Source organism: Dreissena polymorpha, chromosome 14 (genome assembly GCF_020536995.1).
Source record: "Dreissena polymorpha isolate Duluth1 chromosome 14, UMN_Dpol_1.0, whole genome shotgun sequence".
Classification (NCBI taxonomy): Eukaryota; Metazoa; Mollusca; class Bivalvia; order Myida; family Dreissenidae; genus Dreissena; species Dreissena polymorpha.
This window is the reverse complement of record NC_068368.1, coordinates 58,475,172-58,498,317: the sequence shown is the minus strand read 5'-3', so window position 1 is coordinate 58,498,317 and position 23,146 is coordinate 58,475,172. Positions and strand designations below refer to the sequence as shown.

Below are 23,146 nucleotides of genomic sequence, written 5' to 3'. Positions count from 1 at the left end.
GCTCAATGTATTATGTCACTCGTGAAACAAAATTAAGAGACGTCCTGTTCCATTCTGTACGTAACTGTTTGTCTGTTAAGCGGATGTCTGTAAAGCGGAGCGTATAAAATCTGTTAGAAAGCTTGACATAGCGCATCAAACCTGTAAGAAGGCTTGACATAGCGCATCAAGCCTGTTAGAAGGCTTGACATAGCGCATCAAACCTGTTGAGAGGCTTGACAAAGCGTATCAAACCTGTTGGGAGGCTCGACATAGCGTATCAAACCTGTTAAAAGGCTTGATATAGCGCTTCAAACCTGTGAGAATGCTTGGCATAGCGCATCAAACCTGTAAGAAGGCTTGATATAGCGCATCAAACATGTTAGAATGCTTGATATAGCGCATCAAACCGGTTATAATGCTTGGCATAGCGCATCAAACCTGGTAGAAGGCTTGACATAGCGCATCGAACCCGTTAAAATGCTTGACATAGCGCATCAAACCTGTTAGAAGGCTTGACATAGCGTATCAAACCTGTTAAAATGCTTGACATAGCTGATTAAACCTGTTAAAAGGCTTGGCAAAGCGCATCAAACCTGTTAGAAGGCTTGGCATAGCGCATCAAACCTGTAAGAAGGCTTGACATCGCGCATCAAACCTGTTCAAAGGCTTAACATAGCGCATCAAACCTTTTGTGAGGCTTGACATAGCGTATCAAACCTGGTAAAAGGCTTGGCAAAGCGCATCAAACCTGTTAGAAGGATTGACATTACGCATCAAACCTGTAAGAAGGCTCGATATTTCGCATAAACATGTAACAAAGCTTGATATCGCGCATCATACCTGTTAAAAGGGCTAACTCCGCGCATCAAACCTGTTAGAAGGCTTGACATTTCACATCAACATGTAACACAGCTTGATATCGCGCATCAAACCTGTTAGAAGGTTTAACTCCGCGCCTCAAACCTGTTAGAAGGCTTGAAATTTCACATCAAACATATAACAAAGCTTGATATCGCGCATCAAACCTGTAAGAAGGGTTAACTCCGCGCATCAAATCTGTTATAAGGCTTGACATTTTGCATCAGACATGTAACAAAGCTTGATATCGCGCATCAAACCTGTTAGAAGGGTTATTTCTGCGCCTCAAACCTGTTAGAAGGCTTGACATTTCACATCAAACATGTAACACAGCTTGATATCGCGCATCAAACCTGTTAGAAGGGTTAACTCCGCGCATCAAACCTGTTATAAGGCTTGACATTTTGCATCAGACATGTAACAAAGCTTGATATCGCGCATCAAACCTGTCAGAAGGGTTAACTCCGCGCATCTAACCTGTTATAAGGCTTGACATTTTGCATCAGACATGTAACAATGCTTGATATCGCGCATCAAACCTGTTAGAAGGGTTAACTCCGCGCATCAAACCTGTTATAAGGCTTGTCATTTTGCATCAGACAGGTAACAAAGCTTGATATCGCGCATCAAACATGTTAAAAGTCTTGAGACACATCCCATCCAACATGTTTCATACAATAAGTTATTTAAAATAAACACGATTGATTCACTTTCTTGGAACGGTTAATGATAGTGCATGTTGTGTGTTGAAACCGGCAGTCCTAACCTCATATTTAACAAAGCACTACTCACATAAAAGAAAAAATACATACTTGATAAACTTGAAATACCAGACAAATTACAGAGATCACCGCCAATAAACGCTCAATTAAAACACACATCGTCGGCGTAAACCGTATAGAAGCCTTAAAAAGCATGTCAAACTCCAAACTTTGTCCGGAAATCAAAAACCACACACAACAAAAACGTGTAAATACAATAATATGAAAGCACCGAGTGTCAAATCAAACAAAAATAAAGCATACCACAAACCGATTGAATTTGAAAGTAATAACATTCAGATAACTTAGAGTGTTTTTATCATTTGAGTACCTGGACAGAAATAACGTTCAATGCATCTTTATTGTATTTAAGTTATTCCTTCTCTAAACACAACACTTTAAGATAAAAACCATGTTTTTATTACTGCACTTATATTTTTTAACTAGCTGACATTCAGTGCTTGCATATATGTTCTAACTGACAATTCAATATCCGTTAATAAGTTTCACCTTATTAAATTGCAAATGCTTAGAGGAAATAACATATCTAATATTTAAGCAATAAAATGTTAAAAAAATTTGTACGGCGCATTTGTATTGATTCAACCTGGCTTTTCATACGAAATGACTGATACACACATTAATTACAGCCATGTAAGTATTTTTTTGTTTAACAAATACTTTGAACATTAATACTGCTTAACACAGTCATATTAGCGAATAAAAGATTATTGCAGATATTTCAATTTCAATACCGTTAGTATTCAGTATATAATTTCAATAACTTTTTAAAACATTAAGAGGTAAAGTTTATTGTTTTATTTTATTATAATGTAAATTGAGACGTATTGAATAACACATAAGCGTGAGCTTTAAAATAAGTTTTCACAGAACAAAAATGATACATAAACACGCATACGTACTTAATTTGTTTATAGAGAATTTTACATTCGTTTTGTATGATTTATAACATTAACAACGGCCAAATTCATACAATTTTGAAGCGCTATCTTATGTACTATGAAATTGATACTTTCAAATAGCAATACACATAGTAGTGCACATTACAAAAATATATTTAGGTCAAAAACGAACATGCACACACATGGAAAAGGCTTAAATGTCAGTGTACTTTACAGTGAAAGGTTTGGTTTTTATTTCACGTAGCTACGGCGATTATAACATGTATTTTATATCGTCTGCTTAAAACGTTGATTTTATGTGATAGCATCATCTTGTAGATAGCTACATCATGATATGATACATGTTAGTTCGCACATTTTATTCTTTTAACCGATCGGGTAATATGTGTTTTAGTAGAATTTATTACTTTCGATTTAAGAACATTGATGAGCGATGCGACATTGCTCGTACCGCGCGTGCAACGCATGTATGACATCCACATTACGTCAGCTTAAACGAGCATTTGCTCTGCTATTTGATTTTGCAATAAAATATTTGTGAATATTCTCTAAGTCTTCACGCTAACTATAAGCCCGACAGCCCGGGACTGGTTAAACGTTAATCGGGCCACTAGAAATTAATAATTTATATAGTTGGGCTATTGGATTTTTGTCTGTTTCCAATAAAGCATCATAATTCGGGCTAGTGGTTAAAATATATTACCGTGTAGACTGTTCTCTGTCTATGTTTCGACAGATTGAACTACTGAATGAACGAAATGCAATCCTGCGTAGCACACGGAAACCTGAATCAACCTGTTTTTGTGACTGGAGAAAACCGAGCTTTCAATCTACAATGTCTTTGGTTCTTAATAAGATATATGTTTCAACCTGTTCAATTGGCAATACATTCACCTGCATAATATTGAGCAACCAGGGACAGACACTTATGTAACACCTTTTCAATTGTTGTACTTGTGCTTTTTATTATAATCTACATTCGGCAGATGTTAGGAGTTGAGAACAAACAATCCTGGTAACTTAATGTTAGCAGCGAAATTGCATTTGTTAAGTTCAGATTGTTTTAAAAATTGACAATGAAAAGTAAAAACTATTTGGATTTTTTTAGTGATTATGAATCACATGTTAATGAATCACATGTTTATCCTACTAATAAATGAAAACAGTGATTTTGTTTCAACGATTTACTCACCGTGTTTATCTTCATGGCATATTTGTGACATTACGCAGTTGTAATGGTTGAGGCACAACTCTTGTGACATTAGATTTGCATTTATTTTATTTAAAAAATATAATCTCGATCCAACTACCAAGACATATGCAACTATATGCGTAATAATCCTTAAAACTGACAAGTACCTCCTTTCAAAATAAATATAAATAACATACTAAATATAATTTTTACAACAGACATAACAAAAACACCAACAAGGTTCGGTAAACGCCTTCGAATAGCCGATAAGTCTATGCTCAAATTATAATAAACATGATGTGAATAATTACAGAGGGATAACATTATTAAGTACGTTTGGGAAATTATTCACTAAGGTCATTACCACTAGGCTTACTACTTGGGCGGAACACTTCTATGTCTGCATAGAGGCTCTGGCAGCATTCAGACCAAATATGGGAACTGTTGATACCATATTTGTATTACACGATGTCATTAATTATTTATCAAGTGAACAAAAATTGTTTGTGTCAAATGTGTTGATTACAACAAAGCGTTCGATTATTGTTTGGGGGAGATTATCTAGTATAAACTGTTGAAGCTTGGAGTATTTGAAAAATGCTTGATAGCATGAAATCAATATATACAAATGTGAAATTAAGAATAAATTTAGGTAACACAATAAGTAATGACGATTTTTCCTGTGTTTTGGGAGTAAGACAAGGAGAATCATTATCACCATTCCGATTTTCTCTTGATTTGAAAGACTTAAAAGACAAATTGTATGTTAAATGGTTTTAGAGGAAGTGATATCGGTAAGCTAAAATTATGTGTGTTGTTATATGCAGATTATATTGTAATTATGGTAGAAACTTAGGAAGAACTAATTACAGGGTGGGTTGTTCTTGTTAGAGGAATATTGTGATGAATGGAAACTTTATGTATTAACAAAAATATAACAAAGGCTATGGTTTTCCAAAAAAGGGGACAACTTAGCATTCACTCAGTAAGGTTTAATACATTGATATTTGTTCATGTCAGTGTAAGATCGTTTGTTATTTCACGAGTGATCATAGAAATTATATTTATATTATAACACAAAATATTATTTTTCTATGATATCGAGTGAAATAACATACGATCTTACACTGACATGAACACATTTTCTGTTTCTTTCATGCCCCTTTTTCAAGAAAATAATTAACAGCTGTTTACCTTTCGCTGAAAAGTTACCCTTTCTCGGAGTTTCTCCCATGGCATGCCTAAAAACATTTCAAAACACAAAATGACGTCATTAGTATGACGGAATGACGTCATTATACCAGCGGAATTTCCAGTTAAAACTCTTTTACAATGTAAATATACGGTGAATTTAAGCATAAAATAAAAAGAAAATGTGTTGGGTTCTGTGGAATGATGATTTTAATTCACTCGTGATCATAGAAAAATATATGTAAAATTATTTATGATAATCTCAAAATAGAAAAGGAGTTCCGAAAAGTTGTTCTTTTCATCGGTGAAAATAACAATTTGTTATTTTCATTGCTGTTATTTCACTGCAGAAATGTCATATTTTATCATCAAATATTTTACTATTAAATTACTGTTTTTATAAATATGTCTGAAACTATTAAAAACCATTTTCCCAATACTATAAAGTAATATAGATATATTTTTTAAATAAATATCGGTGCATACTGTAGTCCAAGTTCGTGGATAGCATAAGTTCGTGGATTTTCAGTTTGGAATAACTACACGCGCTAAAATTTGACATTCTGGAGACGAAAACCGAAATTGTGTATTGCAAACTATCTTTTAACAACTGAGAACAAAATATTCAAATAAAATGCGTTCTAAACATGTAAACAAATTGAATAATGCCCATAAGTATATTTTGCCTCCATTTTCCTAATGCACAAATTTCCTTTCCAAAAAAATCCGCAACAAAATACATAAACCCTATTTTGCTCACTTTGTTTACAAACAGCGTTTTATTGACACTGTATGTACACAACATTGTTCTCGATTTGGAAATGCTACTTAGGCAAAGTAAATAATAAGTGGTTTTCGGTACCTGATTTCTTATGCATCTTTATTTAATTTACAGGCCAATCCAACTCCATTGAAACTTAAATATAGACTGTACTCACCAACCAGTCTCCATAGTGCAAAAAAAAATTGTCAGCGCTGCCGTTAGTGGACGTCCGGGCGTAAATTACGCCCAAAAACGGCAGTCGTACGTCCATTGTATACAAATGGTAAAAGTTCCTTGGACGTCCGATAATCCGCATGTACGCTATTTTCTAATACACAACACGTACACATGTCAACAGTAAATCGGGTTATTTAGTCCGTTAACTCCACCTACGAGCTACTGTTTTCAATGAGTTTCTCAGCGAGTGGCCAATATTGATTTTCCAGCTGTCAATCAAACTCTTATTGGTAAGCGCATCAGCCAATCAGCGCTCAGGCAGCCGTATACACGCCGACCCCCCCACGTGGAACTGAATACAATAACTGTACATTTCACAGATCATTACTGATCTCAACCAATGTAGCTCTGTAGATACAGCGTACACAACTACTACTTAAAAGAATCAATTTTCAAAAATTATCTACGGTGTTTAAAAAGAATCACATTTCAAAAGTTATCTACGGTGTTTTACCAAAAGTAAAGATATTAGCGACCTCTGCGCTACGAAGTTTTTATTCAGCAAACGAATATTAAAGTCCACGCTTTCCCCGAGGAAGAATGACGTGATGTTGTACATGAAGTCTAATTTTCGCATGATTTTCATCTGTTTAGAAAACACACATTCCTACAATTGGCCTCATCAGCTGTTTTTGGAGTAGTGACGTCACATGTGTCATCCACGAACTTACATGAATTCAAAATGGCGGTTCAAAGTGATGGATGGTGTTTGTTAACTTGAATTTGGAAAACAAGATTACAATTGAACTTGATTCTTTTTAATTATTCACACAGATAATGATTTAATTTATGCTTAATTATATTAATTTGATCAAAATAAAAATATAATTGCTTAAAAAACTGTTCTATTTGTAATATCCACGAACTTACGATAGACCAGGATACACGTGTATGATTTTTGTTTTGAAATACAATACGCGATATTGTTAATGTAATTTTAAGCTCTTAGAAGCAAACAAATAACAATCGGAAACTTCAGAAACATTACAATGGTTTTCTATGAACACGTTGAGCTACGTGCAATTGTCTCAAGAAAATATATCGGTTTCTTGTATTATGTTTATTTTCGCTCACAAAAAACGGCCCAATTTAATCAATGATATTAAATCATGCTTGCAGTTATATCCTTCACACAAAAGCCGTGAATATATATGTTATTATTTATTCATTTATTTCGTAAATTGCCAATAATCTTTTGTTAGTCATTTAACGCAGCAGGCATCCAACACAAGTAAATAACATCATTAAACGCTCGAATTGTTATTTGAAACTCTAATAAAACTGCTAAATGACGAAGTATGCAAATGATTAAATGCATTATGTTGATAACGCATTAAACATACCGTGATATACAAATTCATGTTATCGTTATTTTTATATTATACATACCTTACTATATATAGTAGCAAATGTGTACAGTTTTTCATTCCATTATCACCGTTGCGGGGTCATTATAAATATTCGGCCCTAGGGCCGATTATTTATAATCGGCCCTCAGAATGTGTGCGCGTGACGTTCAACGGCGTCCACATTCAGTCTTAGCCATAAATCAACGAAACAATCAATAATAATTATATTATTTCATGACAGGTAGCACGCAATTTGGATATTAAATAAAAATATCGATTAAAACTGAAACTCTGCTTCACATTAGATTGATGCCTCTATTTAAGCTTTAACAGGATTCATCGAACAGCAAAATTTAAAAAGTAAAAGACACACTTACCTCTATGACAACTTTAATCCGATGCTTGTAATAATAAAATATCAAAGATGTGCAATCCGTTTTCTGTTATTCTATCCGTTTATTTATATTTATTTTAAATCACTTTTTTTTTAAACGACTGTAGCGAATGCTAACCACTCGGCACTGTCACCAAAAACACGATTTACAAAATCGAATAACTTGTCGGAGCGATTACAATAATTATATCAAAGCTTCCAAATAGGCTAGATTGAACTTTACCGGTACGCATTTGTTAACCACTATCGACAAAGCGGGGGTTTGGGGGCGGTAGCCCCTGATACTAAGGAAATATATAGGATAAAAAGGATTATAAGGTGTTGTGTTAGTTGTTTACCACTATCGACAAAGCGGGGGTTTGGGGGCGGTAGCCCCCGATACTAAGGAAATATATAGGATAAAAAGGATTATAAGGTGTTGTGTTAGTTGTTATGTGTTAGGTGTTAAGGGTTAGGGTTAGGGTACGCTGTTTGATGTTAAGTGTTGCGTACCGGTAAAGTTCAATCGTCCCTCCAAATATGCACGAAAAGTGCACAATCCGAAAAAACGTTTGTATTTTTCGTTCGATGCTTCAAAAATATTGAATAAGAACCTTTCACGTCCGAATAGCAAAAACTGGTGTTTTCGTCACAGATATGACGTCACAAAAAACGTCATAAATTGCGTAATGAATTGAATTAAAATAAAAGTACGGAAAGCTGGTTCTGTTATAAATTTAAGAGGTAGAACAACACAACGATAAACAAAACAAAGTAAAATATATATTATAGACATTAATACACGGCTTAGCCGGGCCGGGCAGTGATAATCGGCCCCAGATCGCAAACGGCCCTCGGGCCGTTATGCTCCCTGCGGGCCAATTATCACTGCCCGGCCCTGCTCAGCTTTATATTATCTTCTAAATATAAAATAAAACTTAATACTTCTGTATACAGCATAATTCACGAGCTGTTCTGTTCAGTTTACTTATTGATACTTAAAATCATTACAATAAAACATAAACCCACTTACCTTTCAATACCACAACGTCACATACTATTTCTTCAAACCGATAAAACTCATGCCCAGCTATGTTTAACTATTGAACAAACGTTGATTTGAACCTTTTTGAAGTTCCGCTTGATATATCACTTGTAAAACTGTAGTGATTTAAACTTCCGCCTACTGTTTACACATTTAAACCGTTCAGATAAACAAGCAGATACAATTCGTATCGAAATTTGCACCAACGTTCTCATAGCATACACTTGGAGACTTTTTTAAAGCAACACTTTTAAAAGTTGAATATCTCTGTAATGACCGAAGATTTTGATTTAAAATATTACATGTGAACATTTGACTACATTCTGATCAAGCTCATGATACAAATATTCATTCTTGACGATATGACGCTTAAGCGTGTGGGATATGTATAGTTTCGTCTGTTTGCACGTGGACATGGTTAAACGCAATATTAATCTAAATCTAAATTTATTTCAATGTAATCATTTTAGGAGGGTTCTTACACCAGGAAAACATACACTAAATTAAAATATGTATGGCTCATATGAATATTTAATAGCACAACCGTTTTGGCAGATTGCATGTTACTTTCCCCACGTGCTGACGCGTCCGATCATCACGGATGAATGATTTTCTCGTAAGCTTGCACCAAATGTAGTCAAATGATCACATGTACAATTTTAAATGAAATATTTACATATAAGAGAGATATTCAAATTTGAAAAGTATTGGGTTAGAAAAGTATCAAATACATATGCAGATAACCTGCAATGAGCGATATACGCGGTTGCACTCCTAAATATTAAACAAGCCATACATTTTTTTAAACTAGTTTTATGTTTTTCTTAACCCACCTTAAATGATGAAAGTGAACTTAATTAAGAATAATATCGCGTTTCTCTATTTCAACGTGCAGACAGATGAAACCATAAATACCCCACGCGCTAAAGCGACATATCGTCAAGGATAAATCATTTTATTGTGAGCTTGCTCAGAATGTTGTCAAATGATCAGATGTAAAATTTAAAATCAACATCTAAACAAATAACCGAGATTTTCAAGTTTGAAAAGTGTTGCGTTAGAAAAGTCTACAAGTGTACATATAAACCATATTGCAAAGTTTCCGGCAGTTGCATCATTATACAGCGTGTGTCAGTGACATAATGAGCACCATCATAATGAACATAACATATTTTAATTACTTAAATAATAGAAATTATGGGTAAACAGTTGAAAAAAAAACATTCATGGACACTATATACCACTTCTGGTTTTGGAATAATAAGTGTAAGATAATTATTTGCGTGCATATTAAATCAAACAATTGCTTTAATAAAGAAAACAACCTCACCATCATTGCATTCAATCTAAGTAATTTATTGATTACAGAATGATTACATATTATTTGACTTGAATTGAATAAATGATTGACTTTTAAAATTTGAAATAAAAATATTCGGCATGCATACTTGCATAATAGATAGGACAACCAGATCTATACAGGTAAAGTTTCCATTACGAAACTTATATTGCTTTAACTATCATTTACAGATAAATATGCTTGGATTCTTTCATGGATGAATGTATTTTTTCGTCCATGTTTAATCAAATATAAAACGCATTATTCAGATACTTTCACTCTTATTTCTATACTCTTTGATCTTGTTTTTATTTCTGTCGGTTTAATAAGAATTTATTATTCGGTTTAAAGCTAATGTTTGTGTATAACACCATCGCGTGTACACTCTGTGCTGTATCTCGCGTCAAGTCTAGCCTATGAGGTTTCTTGTAAAAGCATGTCTTAAACAGTTATATGATCATTTATATTTAACAAACCATATTTTACATAATTGAAGGGTATTTTAAATCTGAAATTACGGGCACTATGAACTGTTGTGAATATTATGTGAACCTTGATCTTGTCAAGCTTTTGATCAGAAAGTAAATAATATTCGTATATATGACCTATATTGTTCTCAATATTATGTCTGTATTTTTTTTAGAAATTTTCTTGGAAATCACCACAAGTACAATGTTCCCAACGAGATCTTTTTTTCAGGAATATGGTAAAATAAGAAATGTTAAATATAATCCGATCCTATATTGCTAAAGGCATTACACTTTTTATGAATAAGCTAACTGCTAAAAGTAAGTTCTCTCACCACTCCTTTCACAGTTCGGTATGACCTGTTGATCATAGTTCGTATTTGCCTCGGACCTCTTTCTTGTACAGAAGGTTGCATACGGACTGCAGAAGACTCTCGGATAGCGCGAGAATCTCGTCATGTGACCGGTGTGCGCGAGCGCTGTTTGGCGTCATAGAGTGGAATACCGCGTCTAGTGTCGGAGTTATATAAGGTTATATTCATCATCATCATCATCATCATCATCATCATCATCATCATCATCATCATCATCATCATCATCATCATCATCATCATCATCATCATCATCATCATCATCATAATCATCATCATCATCCAGAGAAACGAATAAAACTAACTAAGACAAACGATGCTCGCAGGTAACGAATTATGTTGGGTAGAATCCATAAGAGATGCACCGACCGGCAACCACCACCTATACGGACTGAATATAACGCCCATTATCTACCCATGATGTTTAAAGCATTTGACATCTTTTCTACTTTAATGAAATTAATGAATACAATATAGAGATAAGGCAACATAAAATGCGCTAATATTAATGGAGAGATCGTTAATATCCTTTAAAGAAAATGATTTTACAGACTGTCGTTTTCAATGCTATTAAGACAAATTGAGTTACACAGAAAAAAGTGCGACGTGAAATATTTCTGTAATATCTTAGAATCGACCTATACATGCATGGTTATGTACATTTTGTTTTATATCACGGATCATTTATTTTCTCTGATCATGGCAATATTTGTTTTTCAAACTTATTTTCCGCAAATATTAAAATAGATGGATGTACTGTTTAACATCTTGAAAAAGCTTTCAAGTAAACGATAATATGTTCAAATGTTAGTTGAAGTATCACGAAAAGTAAAGATTAGTGAATATATATTGTACAAATGCACTCATACATTGTTTGTGTAAAAGATCTTAGCACTAAAATAAACATTCTGTGTTTTTTTCTCAGAGAAAGATCAAATAAATAAATAAGAAACCAATTGAAACATGGCTTTTTCTTTGTGATGGCAAAATATAGCGTCAATTTAATATGATCATCCGGCCGTTGAACAAATATATCAAATGGGAGAAACTTTTGCTTGCTGCTTTTTTGCTTTGCTGCAAAAGCAGTTGTCCCCCTTGAGTGCGTATTAAATTCCAATCTAATCCATAAGTATATTGCAACTCAAAAACACGACCTTCATGTGATGATATTGAATAGACCCGATTGTGATTATAGTAAAAACATTCCTTTGATAGTTTATTATAAAAAAATAAGCTTGTTTATCTGTTTACCTTAGTAATAGAGTTAACACTATTTTAGCGACTGTAGCACAGTTTATGTGCGCTTTCAAACTTACCAGAAAACAACGGGCACATATCAGCTGTTTAAAGTAGTTGTATTTGTTGCGAAAGGTTTAGATGTTCAAAAAGATAGAAAGTACGTTATTTATTTATATTTACAAATTCAAGAAGCACATTAAATACTGGAGCATAACACATTATGGAAATACAGTTAATGCCTTTAACAAAGAATTCAAGCGCAAACTATCATCATACCCATACAAAACAAAAACACAATTCATCATGCAACGGTCGTTTTGTTACCAGCATATACATTGACATGTTTCAAACTTTAACCTTTATGGCTAAAATTAACAAAAACCACATAAACCGGATTTAAAACTGCGTTGTAAATTAGCGTATGAAAAGTTTTCCGGTAGTTAAGGCACACACAACTTTAAAACACGTATATGTAGTCACTTCGAATGGGACCACGCAACGCACATTCCCTAAACACTCAATACTACCAAATACTCAATTATACATAAATTCATATTAATCCATGGACAACTAAAAAGAAAGCAAATTCATAATGTATACATACGCCCGATAATAAAGCATCATGTTTAATATTCACATTGGATATTTACTTTTGCAATTGCAAATGTCTGAAAAACATAAGTAACGCAACATAACATTGATATGAAAAACGGCTATAATCATAAAACACACCATGTAAAAGCTGTCGCATTAAAAACAGTGGCTATGAGACAGGACTTTTTAAATGGCAAAAAGTAGCGAATATCTGCTCTAGAAGTTGAATTTAAATAATTGAATATTATTGTTGAAAAACTAGTCTACATAGGTTATTACTTACTGTCACAGATTACAATTATCACGAATAATATCAAAGCGCTCCAATAAAATAAAATTGGACATATTTACACGCACACTATTGCGCGAATTGCGATGCATTTTCATATACATACAGTCCATTACCCTAGTCGATTGTTCCAAGAGTATATATCAGTTGAATGACTTGTATTCTAATGTCGTCATGCATTTCAACATGTATTCTTTTAAGATTTAAAACAGCTATACTAAAAGAGCTTTTATTAAGAAATTCATAAAAAAGACAACACGAATTTCAAATCATAGAATAATCAAAGTTTAAATCAAGTGATCAATGATGGAGATTAGTTTCGGCCTTTGTTAGGAAAGCACTATGTAGTCTATCAGTAGCACTTTCAAAGGGTAGTAATGTTAAGGTAGGACTTGGAGATGAAAACAGCGAAGTTTGAGAGGTTGTTGTTGTTTTTTTCGAAGTATTGTCAGCAATCGGAAAGAGCAGCAGCGAAATTGGAGTAGTTGTTAAAGCCACTGTGAACTTTGAATATAGCAAAGGACACAGTCATGACAGACAACTTGAACTCCTCCATCGGAGTAGATTGGGAATGTTTGAGTGTAGTCTAGTCCAGCGAAAGGCAAACTTCCTAAAGTCCGCGAAATCAGAGAGCTCAGCGGCGAAGTTGGAGTAAATGTTGAAGCTCCGAATGAAGTCAAGGACCAAGTCGTCTCATACAACATGAACTCAGCAATCGGAGAGCTCAGCGGCGAAGTTTGAGTAAATATTGAAGCTCTGAATGAAGTCAAGGACCAAGTCGTTTCATACAACATGAACACAGCAATCGGAGAGCTCAGCGGCGAAGTTGGAGTAAATGTTGAAGCTCTGAATGAAGTCAAGAACCAAATCGTTTCATACAACATGAACTCAGCAATCGGAGAGCTCAGCGGCGAAGTTGGAGTAAATGTTGAAGCTCTGAATAAAGTCAAGGACCAAGTCGTCTTATACAACATGAATTCAGCAATCGGAGAGCTCAGCGGCGATATTGAAGTAAATGTGGAAGCTCTGAATAAAGTCAAGGACCAAGTCGTCTCATACAACATGAACTCAGCAATCGGAGAGCTCCTCGGAGAAGTTGGAGTAAATGTTGAAGCTCTGAATGAAGTCAAGGACCAAGTCAGTTCATACAACATGAACTCAGCAATCGGAGAGCACAGTGGCACAATTTGAGTAGATGTTGAAGCTTTGAATGAAGTCAAGGACCAAGTCGTTTCATACTTCCTGCACTCAGCAATCGGAGAGCTCAGCACCGAAGTTGGAGTAAATATTGAAGCTCAAAATGAAGTCAAGGACCAAGTCGTTTCATACAACATCAACTCAGCAATCGGATAGCTCAGCGGCGATATTTGAGTAAATGTTGAAGCTCTGAGTATAGTCAAGGACACAGTCATGGCAGAACTGAAACTGCTCCTGAAAAATGAAACATGAATTATAAAAATGATATTCGACAAGTAAAATAGAAAAAGTCCGCTGATTTTAAGTAATCTGATAAACATGTCCATTTTTCTCTTGTTTTCAGATACCAACTACTGGTAATATAAATGTGTACGAATTGCATATTCAATAGTTTGAAAACTAAATAAAACGAACGCACAATGGAGGGCCTATGAACATTGCAGTGTTTTGCAAAGATTGTTAGTGATTCATTAACTAAATCAGCCTCACACAATGTGAACATAATGCGAACACATTAGTGATGAAAGCTTTTTTTAAACAACTTACTAAGTTAGGGATCGCGCCCTTTCTTCTCGCCTTAACCTTCCGCACAGTGTTCGCTACGCTGACTTCATGTTCCACCTCCATCGTCTGTAGGAGATTGGCAACCACACAAAATAGGCCGCATTTACTGGCACCATCCCTGATAACATTATACTATGCCATCAGTCCTCGAAACAACGAAAAATTGCGCATTTACCTGCATAATTAATTGTAAGTTCGCTTGATCATTGACAGGTAAACTTAACGACCTTAAGAATTGTTTTGTTTTGCAAAGAAACAACTGATATATATTTCACATTCAATATCTTGCATGTAATAATTGCTTTGCTTGTGTTGTCATTTATTGGGTCAGTTACCATACATGAAGGACATGTAAGATGATTATCGATGTTTACTTTGATTATAATTGTTACTGTCGTATTGTTCTGGCAATTCGCCGAATTCCGTCAATTATAGAACATTAACTGCTTATAAGAGTTTGTTTTCCTTTCGGATCAGCTGAAGTTTCACTTCACTTATCTTCAAAGATAGTTTAACTTTTTTGTAATGAATTTATAATATTGGAACTAAACATTTGAATCATAGGTACCATATCGCTGCACAACAACAACAACAAAATGAGCTTACAGACAATGTATCAGAACAGGACGATCAGAGCTATTGGCTGTTACTGTGTCAACTTCTGCAATGAATCGGCGGAAATTGACAGGAGAATTTGGTATTCTGTCTTCCGTGTTCCAGTCTGTAAACTCCAGGTACGTTAAAGACAATGCCTCGCTTGCCTAGAGTAAGACAGAGCAAATAATTATAATTAATACATCAATCTTTTGAAAAAAAGTTGTATACGTCCTGTATTACACGAGTAAATGTCATTTGAATTCATTCTTCATAATATTTTTTTTGCGAATAAATACAATGCACTGAAATTAAGTTTTTGTAGGACTTCAAACCTGATCTGCTCGATGCTCAACGGTCATCGTCCGTTTATTGCGGTACTCATTTGCATCTGTCTTCGAACAACGGACGCTGAAGATTCCATTCTTCAACACCTGATTGTCCGCAGGTAAGTACACACCGATGTCCTTAAATTATATGTTTTACAGTAGCAGCATTTTGTTACCTTAGAGCGTTTATATACACATATAAAGTCGAGTGGTATGAAGTTTTACTGGCATATTAACAACATTTATTTTTACCCGCAATTGTTCACATTCACATATGAAGTCGAATGGTACATGTATACATTTTACTTGCATATTAATAACAATTTTAATAGTTTAAATTGTTATTTGTTTGGTATGACTCGTGTAGTGTTCCATATCTTAAATGTGCAATGGATTAGACAATAACCGATGGTGTACAAGTACCAAATATACTAAACTCATTGTCATAGATTTAAAGCAGCACTTACCACAGCGTTCATATTTGCTGATTCCAAACTTACAATGCACGCACAGTTTGTTTGGACAAGCAATGCGAGGAAATCGACGACGGTGTTTGTTAACGGAGTTTGTGCAAGGATGTACTTATTCTTTTTCTGGAAACTCTGCAAACAAGTCACACACACAATAATAAGATATATATTCATATTTATCCGAGATAATAATAACTTATACTAGATCTATAACAGACTAAAGCAAAAAGACACCCGATGTAAATCTTAATACTTTATTTTAATGACTTCACTACGACTACCGTTAAAGAACAGTAACTTTGTTTTATTCAAAATAACAATTGTTAATGAGATTGATTTACAGATTGACAATATGTGTCATATAATTTTACATTGAATCAACTGCACCAATATTAGCAGTTAAAAACGTATTATTTGCAAAATCTATTTACTTGCATAAAATTTGTACCTGCGTAAACCAAAAGTGGATTTGATACCGATATACTCAGCACAAAAGTGCTTATCACATGGTAACATGTTAATATGCAATGTTTAAGACAGCAAGCTGAGTGATGAACGTGTTCATGGACGATTTCTAGAGTAAACACATATGTTGTATTATGTGTTTAACTTGATGCGTTTCAACGATAAGAACAGCCTGTATACATCGCATACTTACGTTAACAAAAACTGCATTTATATAATCTGTGGAGCCTGGTTTCCGGTTTAAGTATAGCTTCGGTCGATGCTCGTCACCTGTGATTGTTATCAGTATTGTGAGCAGAAACTATAAAACGCATGTTTTATGTTAACATAATTAAAGTTAGAAGTTATTACTGATGCCAATGTGTGTTGTTTATGATCATTATGATATATGCGTTGCAATTCACAATAAAGGAAGCCATGATTTATGTTAATGTTTGTTTTAGATGTGCGTTTATCGTCAATCATTGCCGTCATTCAATACAACAGGAGCTTGACTTTGTTTACATTTGTTTCGAAACAAAACTCCGAAATGCTAAAAACAGTGAACTATAGTCAATTATCAGTATTTTTTTTGTACAAATCATAGAAAGTAGACATAATAACAGAAGTTTCAGAAGCGGACATTCATTTTACAAGTAAAATTTACATCGAAGCCAAGCGTAAGTCTTTTGTAAATTTTTGGTTGTATTGTTCTTTATTGTTTGTGTTTTGAAACACACACAGTATGTAAATGTTCCATTTGCCAATCGCTCTAAAACTGATGCGTATTTAGAGGGATCATGTAACTGAACATAAACCGAGTTAATACCTGGAACAGCAGCCCCCTCTCTGTTCTTGTCAGTACGTTTGGCGTTTCTTGCAACTGCTTCGGTGTCATCCGATGACTCGCACGACGCTGTCTCTTGTAATTGCTAAATAATATTTGTAATAATGAGTTCCGATATTGTGTCATCAATGCATAGATTTGAAATGGTTTAACAATTTTAACGCAATAAAATTAAACAAACATTACGTGAAATAAGTTCCTGATTTTATCCTTTGATGTTGTGTCCATGTACAATTGGAATTTGTTAATGGTCACTGGCTTGCAGTCAAATGTGAGCGAATGGAGAACGGCATGGTGAAGATACGCGTACTGTCCCTGTAAATGCAGGTATTGAGGTATAAATTCAAGAATATGGTTAGGTTTCTTCACTTTAACATGTGATACGATTTAGTTTGTACGAAGTTGTTTTGTATTAAATACGCAATTGTGTGTGACATACCCCAATTGCGATTAACTATAAATATCCGGATAACATGATGTAAATGATATGATGTTTATATGTAATCAACTTAGATACATTATGTATACTAATTTTAAATCAAATGTTTTCTACAAAAGCAATTTCTTGCATTAGCCATATAATTGTACATGTAGATTTGTTTTACATCAAAAACAAAGTGTGCCTGCATTTGTTATTTGAATAATATATTCATTAAAAATTAATAATGTTTTGAAGCTCTCATGTGTCGTTATTTGAAGTTTGAAGATAGAATATTAAAAAGAATACATACTTCTGTCTGTACCATATTTGGCCTGTTTTGTCTCATGTTCAGAACACAGCTAGGAACTTCTATAGCTCCTTCGGCTTCTCCCTCTTTTGTGAGAATATCGATAGCTATGTAGGTACCGGTGCGACCTACGCCTGCACTATTACCAAAACAATCAGAAACATGGAACAATTTCAAGGCAAAATTAATGGTTTTTCGGCGTAGCTGGTTAACTCAGCTTCGTAGCTGGTTAACTCAGCTTTTCACCTTAACTGACAGTTACATAACGGCAGCAGACACGGACGATTAGAATACATTCAAATATTCCATTGGACGATTCGAGAGAAATCCCCCACAACTTCGGCAACATCACTGCGTTAGTATAAAGCGTATTGGATTTAACACTGTTCAGTGTAAGGAATTCCTGACTTCTCTCTGCATGTTAACAAGACACTTAGACACAAGTTTTGGCAAAGTTTCAATTACGCGTTTAAAATCAATATCGCAGAATTTCAGGGTCAGTACTCGGACATTAAAGGGAATACATTACGGACTATCGATAAATGTTGGTATCTAAGTATCGCTTTTAAGATGAAAAAACAAACACTACCGAAATAGTATAGTGTCATGATAACAACCGTTTAATTACCTAAGTACAAATGTTTGCAGTACTCGGTCAGTCCGTCTGTACATTGTTCCTTAAAGCCTGAATAAGCTGCCAGTTCTTGCAAATGAGCTATACATAACACAAATTGCTTTCAATTTTCTATCGTAAAGGATTGCGAAAATTGGTATTATGCTATATGCGGCCAGCGTAGCTTATGTCAAGATTGAACATTTCGCAATCTGGTCAATAAATACCCGATAAGACCATGAAGGCGTACGTTATTTTATTGCGGAAAGCGTAAATTTGGAAAAGACTGTGCATTTGCGCTGGTTGGTATCTCGCTTCGCTAACCAAAACCCATGTAGGCCTGTTTTCGCATAACGCGGATCTTAAAGTGTGATTTAAATGTGTCGATAAAAATCTGTGTGCAAAAAATATAAACATGTAATATATTTCGATGGTGAAGAATAATTTCCTAGGAAGCCCTGTGATGAAACGTAGAAGGTGATCTCCCGGTTAAGACATATATATTTTCGATTTAATTATTTAGACAAGTAATTTAGACAGTATAGACGCAGAATATATTTTTTATAGATATTTATTGTTAATTATTAACAGAGATGTAATCAACTGATCCCTTTTTCGTTGAATGAGTGAGGGACTTTCATTCTCTCTTGTATATAGACTGAGACACACATACATATCTACACTCTCTGTCTTGTACCTGCAGTGCACGATTGTGGGTCCTTCAAGTGGCGCCGGAGCACGTAAAACATTCTGCCTGAAATCGATGATTGATGTAACATCTTCTGGAACATCTTTATCGGGCCAAGATGTGAAATGTAATTGAGTCAAAGTCCGAGTTTGTCTGTCCTGAAAATCGTATTCATGTATGTGATATGTGCTTTAATATGCATAGCTACATACTGTCTTATTTCTTTTGTATTTTAAAATATGCCAGTTCCATTATGTCGATAATTTCAATAAAAGACTGCGGGTTTCATAATGCTGTATAATGAGAATTAGTTTTAAAACATTATACCTTTATAGCAGTAAACATTCGTCGCGTAAATTCGGCATATTCGTCTTCACTCTGACATAACACTTGAATATCATCGTACATCTGCGGGGCATCAACACTGGGCCAGTACTTCTCGCACTTGTCTGTCTGTAAGAAAAATATTCACGGTATGGATATACCTGGAGACATACATGTAGCGATATCATATCTTTAAAACGAAAGAGCTCCTGGTAAATATTTTGAGTTATATAGAATTCGTCCTTATTGGGGTTTATCAGACGAGTATGAAATTTAATATGCCTGTAGTGAAGTGTTGCTGTTTTTTTCATTGAATTTACCACTTATAAAACCATTATTTTTAGGTTTATACCATCAAAAAAAGTAATCATACCAAATATTTAAAACGATTAAATCGGACATACTTCCATGATATACTCACCCCGTCCTCCACTAGATTTGTTACCATTACAATTTTCTCTACGTTTTGTTGCCACACCATTCTCCAGAAAGTCGCAAAATTGCCAAGTTGTTTAGACATGGGACCTTATAGTAATAGTAAAAACAGTTCATATTCTTCATGTATAAATAAAAATACAATCCGCTTAAACTTAATCTATGTGATGAAAAATAGTCCAAAGTATTTCACTACTCATGTAAAAGTAAAATAGCAATTTACCAAAAATACAAAATTAAATAATTATAAAGGTTAAATGTTTAGAGTGCGTGAATAATATTTACCCAATGTTGCGATGTATTCGTTTCGCCTTTTGTATCCCTGACAACATAGCAAAACTGATCATAATTAACACTGAACGTATACATGTGTTAACGTAATTGTTTGTATTTGCAATGAGTTGTTCTTGACAACCAAATGCTGATGCTAAAAGCCGTGTACATATGATAAAATATTGAAAGCTGCTATACACCAATCTCATGTTTACTAAGTACACCTGTACGTGTTGAGGCATAAATATTCAATGCAATATTAGTAATTTATATGAAAATGTATCAATCCAATATTCAATATTGCTTTGAATAATGTATTATACAGAACAAGATAGAATAAATTTACATCAAAAGTAAATAAAATTATGATAATATATTAAGTTAAATTTGATGAGAACGGTGTCTTACGTCAATGAAACTAGCGTTGATATAGTCGGTGTCTCCACCTCGAACCTTCACCCTGTAGTCATCATCTGTGTTTAGACCATTATCACAAATGATTGTATACGTTTATGATTGAAATCTTTTATCAAGTGTTACGAACGTAAAGGTGTCGTTACTTAGTAATCTCTAGGGTGTATATTTTTGCATTTACACGAATATCCAACAAGGAGATTTCATATTTACAGCGTTTACTTTTATAAATATTAGTTATATTGAGGATAGCAGGTTACTGCCCGATCGTTGTGTATGGTGTCGGTTGACACGTAGAATAAAAGAACGACGAGGCTTGCCGTACCGTTGTGGTATTTGAGCCGAGCCTGATATATTATACAGCGATAGGACGGTAAACATAAATCTGCGTCCCCATTTCAAAAGAAATAATGAAATATAATTGCGCGACGCTGCATTTTTAACGGGAATGAATATGATGTTTTACGTATAAATAATGATGTCATTCGCACTGGCACTTTAACATGTAAAATATATTTGATGCTGTGTATGTTACTTTTTTTATTTATACACATAATATATAACATCTTGGTATCAAGTTGCTTGATTGGTTGAGTCTGAATTTGTTTCACCAAAAATGATGACTTAATACTTGATTCCGAGTGATGCGACCTACCTCCCAACATAACTGATATAACCACTTCCTCTTAAGTAGATAAATATATAACAGGCAGCGTTATATCAGGCAAATATAAGTGTAGTGGTATGATAAAATTAACATATAGGTATCATTAACATTTAGAATAATCAATAAACAGTCATTCATTGATTGATATAATGTCATGCTTCGGCACGATGAAACAAATAATCAAAGAGAGTGGGGTTTACAATGACTTTCAAAAGTATACTCATTATAATATTAAGTTTCAATTAACTTACAAGGATATATGCCTTTGTATCTGTTTTTGCCAATGTTTTCCTTCATTTGCGAAACCCGGTACTCTTTTAGAAGCCCGTACGGAAGTTTCTGCAAAAATAAACAAAATACGTAAGTCATTTAGTAATAGGAACTCATAGACTGAACCTGCCAAATAATGGTATAACCTTAGCTTATGAGCTGGGAATAGGTACTAAAAGTATCTTATTTTCAGCAACGATCGAATAGCCAAACAGATTGTAGCAACGTACCGAAAACACAAAACAACCACAAAACATACCAAATAAATTGGGTGCATTGCTTTGGAACGCTTACTTAAAAATCTGACATTTAAAAGACGTTCCAAAAAAAGGTAATTAAAGTGAAAAAATAATCACCTCAAACTCTTTCTTGATGTAGTCCATATTCTTTGACATAACAAATTTCTTCATTTCTACAACTTGAATTTTCAGTGCCTTTACTTTTTCGTTGTTGTTGTAGTACACCCCTCCGTTTTCTTCGAATATGATCGCATTATTGCGAGCGATACTGTCCCATTCATCTTGGGATATAATTGGCATGATCAGTTGTTACATGAATTAGTCGCCTGCTGTTGTTTTAGGAGTTGCAATGTTACTCTGTTTCAACGTTATGTATTTACTATTTCATCATTTTACGTTCCCATGATATGGAAGAATTAAACACTTCACACATGAATGGTAAAATAGTATAAATAGTGGTAAAATGTGTACTAGCATCATTAATTCACGTTTCTTGATATGGACTAATCGAAAATGATCAGAAACATATTATAAAAATCTATAAAAAATATGAACCCATGTATAACGATCAAATTCAATTCATTAACGCTATCTATTTAGAAACAAAACCAAAACATACAATAGTAAGTACATTCACATAATGAACATGCACACATTACACGTACCGATTTCTAAACTGTCTTCTGTTGTTATTGAAGAACCATCCCTTGGGGAGACCGGATCCACGCGACTTTTTGTGTAAACAGGGTTGTGCACTTGAACTGCCGTATTATTGGCTTTTACAGATGACGTATTTTCACACATCGAAACTGGATGCTCTTTGCGCAAAAAAAGTTGGGATTATTATGCTTGCATTCCTTAAACACATATTGAAGATAAGTTTAAAAAAAAAGTTAATTGTGAAGTTTTTAATGACTACGAATACAATTCTACAATAGCTCTACCAAACGCAATTCTTACCTCTGCGTGAGACTATTGCATACACTGGTGCAGACGAGTTGCTTGCATTGTTTGATTCTACTGAGATGGTTTCATTCTTTGGTGCATGAGATCTATTAACATAAAGTAATAATAATG

The 23,146-nt window shown here is 34.2% G+C and overlaps 1 protein-coding gene across 1 annotated transcript in view; it reads right to left on the bottom strand.

The window, feature by feature from the left end:
- LOC127856828 (receptor-type tyrosine-protein phosphatase kappa-like) overlaps positions 1-22,866 on the bottom strand; it is an 88,439-nt gene extending 65,573 nt beyond the window's left edge. The window contains exon 1 of the mRNA XM_052392976.1: positions 22,735-22,866. The gene's annotated coding sequence lies outside the window, so the exon portion shown is untranslated. The remainder of the gene's footprint in view (positions 1-22,734) is intronic.
- Positions 22,867-23,146: the final 280 nt, after the last annotated feature.